The sequence below is a fragment of the Elaeis guineensis genome, chromosome 10 (genome assembly GCF_000442705.2).
Source record: "Elaeis guineensis isolate ETL-2024a chromosome 10, EG11, whole genome shotgun sequence".
Classification (NCBI taxonomy): Eukaryota; Viridiplantae; Streptophyta; class Magnoliopsida; order Arecales; family Arecaceae; genus Elaeis; species Elaeis guineensis.
The window spans coordinates 23,052,251-23,065,968 of NC_026002.2; the positions used below are offsets into that span (position 1 = coordinate 23,052,251).

The following is a 13,718-nucleotide window of genomic DNA, read 5'->3' on the forward strand; positions in this document are numbered from 1 at the left end:
CCTCTCTCTGATCCTTCTTAGGAAAATTAATACTCACTGTTAGTGTGACCCAACCAGCTACACTAGTAACCGGCATCCTTTCATAGATGAACGGTTGCCATTATATCCCCTTGTGCCCTTGGATCAAAAACCCCAGCTTCAAGGGTTTCGATGAATCTAGCTCCATTCGGATCCTCACAAAATTGATTTTCTGGCATTGGTGAACTCATCCATGGCCACTAGTTTACCGGCCACTAAAACTATCCCCAGCAATGGCTCTAACCACCAATATTTTTTAGTAACTCGGGTAGACAGACCTAAAGCACCATCCTTTGGACTATGTTGATACTGGAGATGAAGTCTATAACTCATGGCTCCACCACTAGAAGCTGGCCGACTGACGAATCATGGGCCACCATTGCGAATCCCTTTATAACCTACCTCCAATCGAAATCGGATGAGGTGGTGGTCCTTAGCCACTGAGAAAGATTCTAGATCATATTGGAGCTTACCTCGATTCTTGAATTCCTCCATGATCCACTCTATTGGGACTCTCCATCCTAGGTCTAGATAATAACTAAGAAATTCTTCCATTGTTTTCTTGATTTATTCATCTCCTCCTTTGGAAACTTGAGGATTTTAGTAAAATATTTTTGCAAGTGCCCTATCTCCTCTGGTGTGATCTTATGCACCATCCAATAGGGTTGCCTCGATAGCCCCTGGGCCACTTGAGCCTATGACCTCTCTCCACTGCTGGACTCCGGTGAAGATCTGCCACCATCTCTCGGTCTCTTCTTTTTATCAGCCAGCAGAAGTTCAGCACACCACCCCTAGCTTCAATTTCATAGAAAGCCCAAATGACTACATGATTATTGGTGCAATTGCACAATTGCACTCAGATGCACAAAATTTGATGCGTAGTCGTTGATAGCACCAAAAATAACTCTACTCACTACGTAGGTAGGATGAGTCGAGATCGTATCCTCAGAGACTTTGGGCTAAGTTGAGATTGCAAAATAAAAGAAAGAAGCGTTGTTTTGATTTAGAGAATAAATTATCTTAAAATTGATGTAATTAAAAAATAAAGAGCTCGAGAGTTTTGAATTAATTTTGCACTAGTAGAGTTATATCTCTTTTTTTATATTTAAATAGATACGATTAATTTTAAAAAAAATATCTATCTTTCTTCGGCACATTCCGTACCCGTAGATCATGGTGCATCTTCGAAAAGTACTAGGTAAACAACTCTTCTTTTCTTGACACGTCCCATACCCGTAGATCACGGTGCGTCTCCGAAAAGTAAAAGTTGTTCCTAATATTAATCTAACAGGAAAGCATAAATAAAAGCATATGAAAGAGAGCAAATAAAGAACTCATGACGATTTAAATAAAAAGCATAATCTTTATTGCATATAAAAAAATATAAGAAAGTTTAGAACAATAAACCCACTCTATGTCGTTACAAAATTTTTTCTCCACTCTCGAGACTGCTAGCCTAGCTGCTCATGAAGTAGTCCCTTTCTATTCCTCTATGCAAGACTCTAGAAGAATTTTTGGGCTTCCCCCCTAATGGGATTACAAAAACCTTTTTTATAGGTGTTAGGAGAGAGGAGTTTTATATGATTTTCCGATGTGGGACTAAAGAAAATACTAAGGATTAAAAGATGGATGGATGAGATGGTTTTCCTTTTGAAGTATTTTCAAGTATCGTATTTTTTCCTTTAATGAGCATCTGTTCGTCACTGTGTCCGCTGGCACCACTCCCCGCGAACCCGCCTGCCGTGCCCGTCGTGCCGCCCGCCCGCCCGCTCGTCCGCCCGCACGTCCGCCCGCATGAACCTTCCGCACGCTGTTTACGCTCCAAATTACAAAAAGAAACTTTTGTTTCTTTAAAATGACGTCTATATCCTTTTTGAGTTCCTTGCATAGTATCTTCATTTTCTATAATACCGTATGCATCCTTCTTTTATTTAAATTTTATTTTAAGTCTAATTTTCTTCAAACTTGAATCTTTTTGATCTACGAATCAGACTCTTTGTATCGACGATCATCTTTCCTGTAAAATATAAAAAAATATCAAATTTTTAATAAATAAAATAAATTAAATATAATTTTCTGCTTTAAATGACTTAAATTAAGTGTTTATCACACCCTCCAACTTGAATTTTGCTCGTCCTTGAGTAAAATAGATATATCAGCATTGTGTACCAACTCGGTCTTGAATAAAAAGTTAGGTTAGGCATCTCAAAAGATAGATGATATCTGGTCAGACCATTAAAGAGATACTTCATTGGATTATCAATTTGACCCAATTAGTGACTGAGTATTAACTAAAAAAATTTCAAGAGCTTTTCTTTCACCAACTCTCCATTTTACTCTTTAAATCCTCTAACTTAATGTGAGAGAGGTTTATTATCTTCTTACAATTTAGTCTTCTTATTATCCACTATTTTTTTTTAACATTGCCCACCTTTTTACGCGAACCACAATGCTTACTTAGGCGAAGGGGCCCGATTACTCAGTAAAAAATCAATATATATATATATTTTTTAAAGTAAATTTTAAGGAGAAATTTTGCATACCTCGACCTTTCCTCCCAATCTCTCATGAAGCAGATTTTTTATTGAGATCAGTAAGAAGAGAGTTGTAGAATCACTCCTAAAATTTGGTCTAGTCTAAATCCTACCATTCATTGGGTTTTCTTAATAATTTATTCCTCAGTATCTCTAAAATTATCTTGACCATTAATCATTCATTGATTAGGATGCCTAATTGACTCTTAATCAAAATAAAATTCGGATACACAAAACTAATTATTTTTGACCATACTCGAGGATTTGATTAATTTTCATTTTCTCCCCCCCAACTTAATCTACATTATCCTCAATGGAGTAGGAAAGCAAAGAAAATAAAAGGAGAGAGTGCACCTGGGATAATTTTGCTTCGGAAGTTGAAGATAGCTTCATTGATTAATAGGCTCTTGTTCTAAATTTCTGTAGCTGCAGTAAAGTAAAAAATATGAAATCGTTGGGTTACCTCCCAACAAGTGCTAAGTTTTACGTCTTCAGCCAGACGTTAAGTTTATTGACAGACTCTTCCATACAGAGTGGTCCTTTATTCTTAAGAAAAAATAAAGATCAGTTAAAATAAAATAAAAAAAATTTGGATTGCCTCCCAAAAAGTACTAAGTTTAACGTCTTCAGCCAGACACTAAAAGAGTGTCTATCCTATTCCTGCTCGAATCTTAACATGAGTGTCGATCCCTCTTTCAGAAATAATATGTCCTAATACAATTCCTTTCCGCACCATGAAATGGCTCTTTTCCCAACTTAGGACAAGATTTATCTCCATACACTGTTTAAGAACTTTAGAAAGATTATGGAGACAATCCTCAAAGGTGGTTCCAAACACATAAAAATCATCCATAAAAACTTCAAGATATTTATCCACCATATCGAAAAAAATGACCAGTATGCACCGTTGAAATGTAGCGGGTGCATTGCAGAACCCGAATGGCATACGCCGAAAAGCGAAGGTGCTATAGGGGCAGGTGAAAGTAGTCTTTTCTTGGTCATCCAAAAATACAGGTACTTGATTGTACCCTGAATAACCATCAAGAAAACAGAAGAAACTTTGTCCTGCTAACCGTTCTAAGATTTGATCGATGAAGGGCAATGAAAAATGGTCCTTCCTAGTAACGGCATTCAGTTTTCTATAATCTATGCATACTCGCCATCCAGATGATATGCGAGTGGGAAGCAGTTCACCTTCTTCATTCTCAACCACAGTAATACCTGATTTCTTAGGTACTACTTGAGTGGGACTGACCCATTTACTATCGGATATGGGGTAGATGATTTCAGCAATTAACCACTTTACCACATCTTTCTTTACTACTTCACGTATGTTTGGGTTCAATCTCCTCTGCATATCTCGATGGGGTTTGGCATTTGTCTCAAAATGAATATGATGCATGCAAATGGAGGGGTCAATTCCTTTTAAATCAGTAATGGATCATCCGATAGCCTCTTTGTGTTCCTTCAGAATACTAACCAATTGTGTTTCCTGATTAAGGGTCAAGTCTGATGCAATGATTATCGGGAGGGTGTGATTGGGTCTTAGAAATACATACTTGAGCATAGCAGGAAGGGGTTTCAATTCTAATGTAGGTGGTGATTCTAAAGATGGGACTATTGGTGTACTGGCTAGTGTGGGCAATGGCTCATACTTGATTGTCCATGGAGGAGTAGTTTTATCGTGTGGTGTATCCAACAAGGTGTTAACTTCTTTCATATATCCCTTAAAGTCATACACTCCAAAGTGAGCCAAGCAAGTATCTAAGGGGTCTGGTGCTAGAATTATGGGTGTTGCATCTTCTATAATGTCTTCTAGTGTATCTACTTCGAAGCAACTATCCATTGATGGTCCTTGGAAAGCACCAAATACATTCAGTCTCAATTTTTTATTCCCAAATGATACGTCCATGACTCCTGTCCTACAATTAATGCATGCATTTGCCGTAGCTAGGAAGGGTCGTCCTAAGATAATGAAAATTTGTCTGGGGTTGCCACTTAGTTCCATATCGAGAATCAAAAAATCAACTGGAAAGTAAAACTCATCTACCTTGACCAAGATATCCTCAAGCATTCCACGTGGTTCCTTAATTGATCTGTCGGCTAACTGCAGTGTGACTGATGTGGATTTCAGTTCTTCGAATCCAAAAAGTTCATACACCGAACTAGGTAAAAGATTCACACTTGCCCCTAAGTCCAAAAGAGCTTTTTCAATGTGATAATCTTCTATAACGTAGAAAATGATGGGGGCTCCTGGGTCCTTAAGCTTTGGAGGAGTGGCATGCTGGAAGATAGAATTAGCCTGTTCAGTGAGGCATACTTTCTTTGGGATTTGTGATCTAGATTTATATTTTTGGATGCACAAATCTTTCAAAAATTTGACATAAGCAGGGACCTGTTTGATTGCATCTAGAAGAGAAAGATTAATTTGGACTTGCTTAAACAATTCCAACATCTCATCGAGTTTTTCTCCCTTCTTATCTGCAGGAATAGGGCTTTTCAGGGCATCCAAAAATGAAACTTTAGGCAAGTAAGATGATTCCGGTGTAGTTGGTTCATTTTCTATTTTAAGGTCCTCTTTGTTCTTAGGTAATTTAGCTTCGGTTAGAGGTTTAGGATCGGTCTCATTGGTTTTACTAGTGTGTTCAATGACCTTCCCACTTCTCAGAGTCATGATTGATTTGGCATGTTCAGAAAAAGCTTCTGGGGTATTAGAGCTCTCAATCATAAATTGCCCTCTTGGGTTGCTCTCAGATTGGCTAGATAATTTTTCTTCTTCCCTCCTACTGAATATAGTCACTAGTTGACCTATTTGGATCTCTAGCTTAGCAATGGATTGTGTGTGGGAGTTAAGGGTCTGAGTGTTGACTTTTAATCGTTCTAGTGCTTTTAGAACTTTTTTCTCAAAAGCTGAGCTGTGACCAGTAGGAGACAGTTGAGGAGTATTTTGAAATTGATGGTATGGTCCATGCCTATATGTTGGGTTCTGATATTAAGGTCGAGGTCCGGCAGGGCCAACCATTGGTTGTGGTTTCCAAGAAAAATTTGGATGGTTTCTCCAGTCGAGATTATAAGTGTTCGAATATAGATCATTTTCTGATCTGCGAGCTTGTTGGACTTGAGCTAGCTGAACCTGCTTGTGCATAAACTCAGAAAATTGAGGTGCAGCGGATATTCACTAACAAAATGGTTCGGACTTGCACACAATGCATAAACTTCTTGGATTGGGTTAGGTGGAATCGAGAATTGTCTAGTATTTAGAAGACGGTCTAATTTTTGGGACAATTCATCTACCTTACTGTGGATATCCATGACGTTTCCAATCTGATAAATTTTACTTCTTTTTTGTTGAAGCATGGGTTGTTCTCTAGAGGTGGCAGACATATGATGTAGAAAATTCTCACTAAGTATTTCAAAGAGCTGCCAGGCTTCATCCTCACTCTTTAGCATGAATGTCCCACCACATGATGCATCAACCATTTGTCGGTGTTTCTTCGATAGACCATCATAAAAATACTGACAAAGTTGCCATTTAGAGATAGCATGGTGTGGACATTTACGAATGAGGTCCCTTAACCTTTCCTATGTCTCATGAAAAAGTTCACACTCCAATTGAGAAAAACTAGTGATAGCTTTTCTAATTTGATTTATTTTTTCGATTGAAAAGTATTTCTTGAAAAATTCTCTCTGCAGATGATCCCAAGTTGAAATGGTTATAGAGTCTAAGGAGTTTAACCAATGCTTGACTTTGTCTTTAAGTGAAAAAGGGAACAGTTTCAACCTAAGGGCATCATCGGAGAAGTTTTGGATTTTTACTGTGAAACAAATTTCAAGAAATTCATCCAAATGTTTGTATGGGTCCTCGTTACTAAGTCCATAGAATGATGGCAACATTTGAATAATGCTAGACTTAATCTCATATTGGGTAGCTTCTACTGGAGGTGCTTGAATGCATGGAGAGTAGGTATACGAGGATGGAGTGAAATATTCTCTCAATGAGCGTGGAGGATTAGCCTCACCAGGTGCAGCCATGTCTCTAACTCGGATAGTCCTAAGAGTCTTTTCTAATTCTTCATCTAATGGTTGCAAGTCGGGTTTTAGTGATCATCGACCTAACATGCAACTAAAAGGTCTATATAGGACTATCCTAGTCTGTTAAGGATTTTTTTTTTATTAAGAGGAGAAGAGAAGAGAAAAAAGAGTTCTAAAGAAAAGATCCTAAGAAGTCCTAAAACTAATAGAAGAATTAGTTGTGGTTAGATTTTAATTACAATCAAGTTAGCACGTAGTGGACTCTCTATCCTAAAGTTATCCTAGTTCTAGATAGCTCCTAACTGTAGTTAGCCTTCAAGCCCTTCAAGTCGGAGCTTGACCAATCAACTGGCCAGATAAGTGTAACGTTGGTGGGAGTCCCCCCGTTGCTTTCCTTAGACACCAATTAAATTGGCCAGGTCAGCGAACGGAACCAATTAAAAACCATCTTCCTTCGGGCCCAGTCGTCCCGCAAACCACTTGCCTAGACACCAGCTAGCTGATCAAGTCTAATCTGGTTCAACTCTTAGGGTCACTTGTCCTAATGAGCTCAAAATCCTATGGGGTCAACATCTAATTAATTTTAGATTAAGGTCTAGGTTATGCAAATGCAAGGGAGTGATTTGTGGGCCAAGGAAGGATGATCAAATCCCCACCTTATCTTAGTTAATGGGTTGCACCCTTAAAGTTAATTATGGAGATGCAATGCAAAGAAATAAGGTGTCCAATCAAGTTAAAAATTTTTATATTTGAGGTTATGCTATTTTAGTTAAATGTTATGAAATGTCAGTGGCTTTTTTTTTTTTAATTCAACTGTGCCAAGATCTCCGACAACGGCGCCAAAATTTGATGCGTAGTCGTTGATAGCACAAAAAATAACTCTACTCACTACGTACGTAGGATGAGTCGAGATCGTATCCTCAGGGACCTTGGACTAAGTTGAGATTGCAAAATAAAAGAAAGAAGCGTTGTTTTGATTTAGAGAATAAATTATCTTAAAATTGATGTAATTAGAAAATAAAGAGCTCAGGAGTTTTGAATTAATTTTGCACTAGTAGAGTTGTATCTCTTTTTTTATATTTAAATAGATGCGATTAATCTTAGAAAAAATATCTATCTTTTTTTGGCACGCCCCGTACCCGTAGATCACGGCGCATCTCCGAAAAGTACTAGGTAAATAATTTTTCTTTCCTCGACACGCTCCGTACCCGTAGATCACGGTGCATCTCCGGAAAGTAAAAGTTGTTCCTAATATTAATCTAACAGGAAATCATAAATAAAAGCATATGAAAGAGAGCAAATAAAGAACTCATGATGATTTAAATAAAAAGCATAATCTTTATTGCATATAAAGAAATACAAGAAAGTTTAGAACAATAAATCCACTCTATATCGTTACAAAATTTCTTCTCCACTCTCGAGACTGCTAGCCTAGCTGCTCATGAAGTAGTCCCTTTCTATTCCTCTATGCAAGGCTCTAGAAGAATTTCTGGGCTCTCCTACTAATGAGATTATAAAAGCCTTTTTTATAGGTGTTAGGAGGGAGAAGTTTTACATGATTTTCTGATATGGGACTAAAGAAAATACTAAAGACTAAAAGATGGATGGATGAGATGGTTTTTCTTTTGAAGTATTTCCAGGTATCATATTTTTTCCTTTAATGAGCATCTGTTCGTCACTGTGTCCGCTAGCACCACTCCCCGCGAAGCCGCCTGCCGCGCGTCCGTTGTGCCGCGCCCGCCGTACCGCACATCCGCGCCCACCTGCCTGCCCGCCGCGCGCCCGCCCGCGCGTCCGCTCGCATGAACCTTCCGCACGCTGTTTACGCTCCAAATTGCAAAAAAAAAAATTTTTGTTTCTTTAAAATGACGTCTATATCCTTTTTGGGTTCCTTGCATAGTATCTTCATTTTCTATAATACCATATGCATCTTTTTTTATTTAAATTTTATTTTAAGTTTAATTTTCTTCCAACTTGAGTCTTTTTGATCTACGAATCGGACTCTTTGTATCGACGATCATCTTTCCTGTAAAATATAAAAAAAATATCAAATTTTTAATAAATAAAATAAATTAAATATAATTTTTTGCTTTAAATGACTTAAATTAAGTGTTTATCACACAATCACTCCCATCAACCAACTAATCGAGATGCTATCTTAGCCCACCCTCTATGTATTTTCAACTCTATTACTCTTATAACATGGGGGGCACATTTTACTTCCTCCATTCCACCTTAGAAAAAACAACTACAGTAGTTCAAGTCTCATGTATCTATCATGACAGGTACAAGGCTGCTGACTTAGTTGTTAATTTTGATATTGTTATATGAGGACCTATATTTTGGAACCCAAATGTTTTGTTTGTACTTGACATGGTGCATTTAGCCCATTTCTAATCAAAAGACATGCACTTGTGTGTTCAAACATATTGCCATAATTTTGGGTCCCCTTTTTCTCTTACGCATATACATGTACACATGCACATGATCTCAATGATGTTGATATCTAATGTCACCTTAAATATATAAAGTGTTATTTTCCATTGTAAAAAAAAAAAATTGGCACTTGTTAATGTAGTCCACATGTGATTTGTATCCACATAATACTAGTTGGGCAACTTGACATTCAACTTTTAACCATTTATATTGTATTAATTCTTGTCATTTCTCTAGTGCTGTATAGTATAGGAAACTTGTTTATACAAAATGAGCACTATGTAGCCATGCTTTTGTAAGAAACATGAGCAACGACTATTTCTGCAAATTTGCTCTAAAAATTATAAATACTATTTACACCATATCCAAACTGATGCCTATGATTTCAAAGTCGACACAACAAGAGTGGTGCAGACCGATATAGTAGGTGAAGGTCTATATACCAAGGATGTAGGCTGATAAAGTAATTGTGTAGGCTAAATGATTGTAATATAGATTAGGAGAGGGGAGGTGAGAGCTATCGGCCTAGGATAATGCTTTTTATGGAGAGGAAGCTAAACAATGGATAATCCACAGTTAACACATTATAATAAAAAGGATCTTTAGTTATAGTCAAAATCATAATAATAAATATAGCAAACCATTGATAAAACTTATATCAATAATTGAAAAACTGTGATAACAGATGGCATTGCTAAAAGTTATCGCTACACTTTAGGTGACTGTAAGTATAAGCATCACTATACTGATTGCACTTGTTATTATAATATGGCCAAAATTAGGTATCAGAGATAAAATATTTTTGTTGCAAATTAGTGCTACAAAATAGTTGGATATTTGTCCTTAAAATTTTAAATATATGAAAGCCACTTTAACAACATTAGCTTCTAATATGGAGTTATGGTTTATTATATTTATTCAAAACTTATATTATTAAATATACTCATCTCAGATATATTATGATATTTCATATTTTAATAATTAATTAACTATTTCTGCAAGAATTCAATCCTCTTCCTTTTACATAGAAAATAAAAAATGAATAATATCATTTTATTCTTTATAACATTTTAAAAATATCTTTTCATTTAAAATATTTAAAAATATGAATAATTTTAATATATTTCTATAATTGAATATATTTTTTCTCAAGTCCTTTATAAGTAGATAATTCATGATTTTTTTATGTTGTAACTTAAAGTAATGGTTTTTATTATACAATATTGTTAAAATTTTATATTATATACTTTCTTTCAGTAGTTTTAATTTCTAGTCTATTTTTTAATATAAATTATATTGGATCAATGATCCAAATTTCTACTTAAATTGATCTCCATGAAAGTTTTTAATAATTATGTCTTAGACCATTAACTAGTTATATATGTTGTGTTGCTTGCAAAAGTGGATTTTATGTCAAGATTTATATCTATTTGTTAAACTGACTTGGCTCATATAGCTTATCCATTAAATAGATTGGATATTATATTGAAAATAACATCTTTAATCCATCAAAAAATTTTAAGTTAAAATATAATATATAATCAATTTCATTAAATTTATTGTCTCTCTAATAACCAATAAGCATTAATGATTCTTTCTTTATAAGAGTAGATAAAGATATTATTCACTCACTATATTAATAAATTAATTTTAATATACCTTTAGTTAATTCATAATCATTAATGTATATAAAACTATTATGAAATAGATCAAAAATTTGAAGTCCAACCAAACCTATATTTCTCCTACTATTTACTAGATTGACTTATAATGTAGTCTATTTAGTAAATAGGTCTAGCCAAACAAACTTAAAATATATATTTAATGCATTAAAAATTGTTAAGTACAAATAGAATGTATAATATTTCATCTATATAGTTGAAATCTAATTACTTCTAAAATTTATTAGATATATACAATAACCATTTCTAAAAATTTCAAGCACATATCTAATGATGAAATTTTATCCTTGCAAAACATCCAAATCAATTTGCAATGTTACTAATTTATCATTAAAGAAAACCATAAATAATTAGTAGCAAAAACTATTGGTTAATTATACAATGATGTATGGGGACCAAAATTTATTTCATTGATAAATAGTCAATATTTTGCAAATAAAACTATATATTGCCAATTAAGTTTAGTTTAACAAAAAATATTGTCCTTACAAGGTTTTGCACAACTTAGAAAAAATTAACAAAATCTACAAGTAACCATTACAATATTATTGATGTTTTACTATAATTTTTAGGATAAATTATAGCTAAAACCTCAACTTTTCATTCTTTATGATTACACCCCAAAAGTTTTAATTTTTTAAATTAGATCCTCAATCTTAGATTTTTGTTGCAATGTAGCCCAATTATCCATCTCTATTATGATATGTGAATATATGATAGCCATGTGAGATAAGTTTAGATACAAAATACCACTAATGCCCTTATCAATTGACTTAGCAGAAGTGATGTGTTTCGATAAGAATGAAAGCAGATCATGCTGCGATCTTGTGACTCCTTTCATTTATCTTTCTTTCTTTCTTTCAAAATAGGGGCTTTTCAATCCAATTTTAGTCTAGTTAAGAGAGAGAAGAAGAGAGAGCGAAGAGAGAAGAGAATACCGAGAGAGTGAAGGAGGAAGAGAGCAGGCAAAAATAGAGAGAGAAGAAAGGAACCTAGCTAGAAGCTCCATGGCTTCAAGTATGAACTTGTTCCAAAGCTCCTTCCAAAGCTCTAGCCAACTTTCCATCTACTCCCTATTTTCTGCAACTATGGGCTGAAGGTTTCAGTAAAGACCTTATGACCATGACCAATCTCGAATAGTAGTTCTATGGCTTGCTCCATATATGAGATAAGGAGAGGATGTAGTTTTCAACTAATTTTTTTAAGCAATATCTCTCACAAATTTCTCGAATATAGTTACAGGAGGTTCGTTGGTACGGAAATATAGGATGGAAAAGTGAGATGGGATGGTTAAAATGGAAGATTTCGCCCTATAAGTAGCTGTCAGTATAGTAGTCAAGAAGAGGTCAAGTGTAACTTTTTGAAAGTTTTTAAGTATGTATGCAAATCACGGAAAGTTAAAGGTTATCTCTATAATTTTTGGATAGCTTTTTTCAATTTTAAAATGAGAGGATAAATTAATAATTTGATAGTTGTTATTAACAATATTATTGAAATCTATTGGGTAGTTGGGCCACATTGCAACAAAAAACTTACATTTTGGGATCTATAGAAAAAATTAAAATTTTTGGGATGTAGGTACAAATCGTGAAAAGTTGAAGGATGTTGCTGTAACTCAAATCGTGAAAAGATGAAGGATATTGCTGTAACTTATCTTAATTTTTGAAACTATTAGCATAGAATATAATTTCTTTTAGTGGTTATAAAGTATTGTTGCTATATAATAATTTTTAGTAACATGCTTTAACAAAGCATTGCAATATTTTTGTGATATTTCTTGAAACTATTGCTAGAGAGCATTTATAGTAACAAATTTTGTTATGTGTTACTAAAATTAATTCCACTGCTATAAACAATTTTTATCGTAATGCACTACTCAACATAATTGGAATAGTAGCTATCCAGAATGTAAGAGTAGATGGAAGATGACTATCATACATTATAATAGTGGTCCATTGGCACAAGCCAACAAGAACAAATATCAAAATTGAGTAGTTACACATATTTTACTACTATATATATATATATATATATATATAATGTGGGAAGAGTGGTAGTACTACTCAAAATATAATGGTGGAGGAAAGATAACTATCATGAATGACAATAGTGGCCCATGTAGCATAAATCAGTAAGAATAAGTATCTAAAGTTAGGTACTAACATATATCCTAATAGTTAATAGGAGCTACTTGTAATAAATATCAAATTGCCATTCCAAGAAAGAAAATTTTTGACCAATCAATTAAATAGTTCATCATTGCATGTATCTTTACCTTTAACTTATCCTTGCATTATTTTTAGTCTCCTTGCATTAGCTACTTAGTTTTACTCTAGTTTATCCATATATAGTTGTAGTGTGGAATTATAGCACAAACTATATCTTACCTCCTCTTGTGAGTAAGCGGTATCATGATAATGGAAATCTTTGAATATCAAGACATCAGGACCTGTGCTATGATCTTTCACCCCATTTTCTTTCTAGCTATCTACACTAATAAAATGCTTGTGTATTTACACTTGAACATACCAAGAGAACATTCGCACTAGGGGTGTACAAAATTCTAATTAAACCATCTAAACCATTCAATCTGATCTGAATCAAAGCAAATATGACGACTTGATGGTTTAAATGGTTCGGCTCGATTGAATAAAATAAAAAAATTAATATTTCGATTTGGTTATTGATTTATTGATTTATGTGATCCGCTGAAATCAAACTGAACCAACAAATCAAAATTAAAATATCATTATTTTATATATTTATATACACACCTATGTTGCATGCTTTATATATTTATATATACACTTATGTTAGATGTATATTCAAAGTTGGGCTATGTATTTTATATGAATTAAGAATCTAAAATATTGATTTGATCCTATTTCAATCCAACTTAGATCAAATTTGATGTAATTATGGATCATAATAAAGAAATAAAAAATAGAAACCAAATCAACCAACCGCTTAAATCGAAAAACCATTCAAACTATTTAAATACTTGGGAAAGCTATAT

At 34.2% G+C, this 13,718-nt stretch overlaps 1 non-coding gene across 1 annotated transcript; it reads left to right on the forward strand.

The window, feature by feature from the left end:
- The first annotated feature begins 6,090 nt into the window (after positions 1-6,090).
- On the forward strand, positions 6,091-6,196 carry LOC140852254 (small nucleolar RNA R71). Its single transcript, XR_012135158.1, has one exon. It is a non-coding gene; the product is annotated as a small nucleolar RNA R71 (small nucleolar RNA).
- The last annotated feature ends 7,522 nt before the right edge of the window (positions 6,197-13,718 follow it).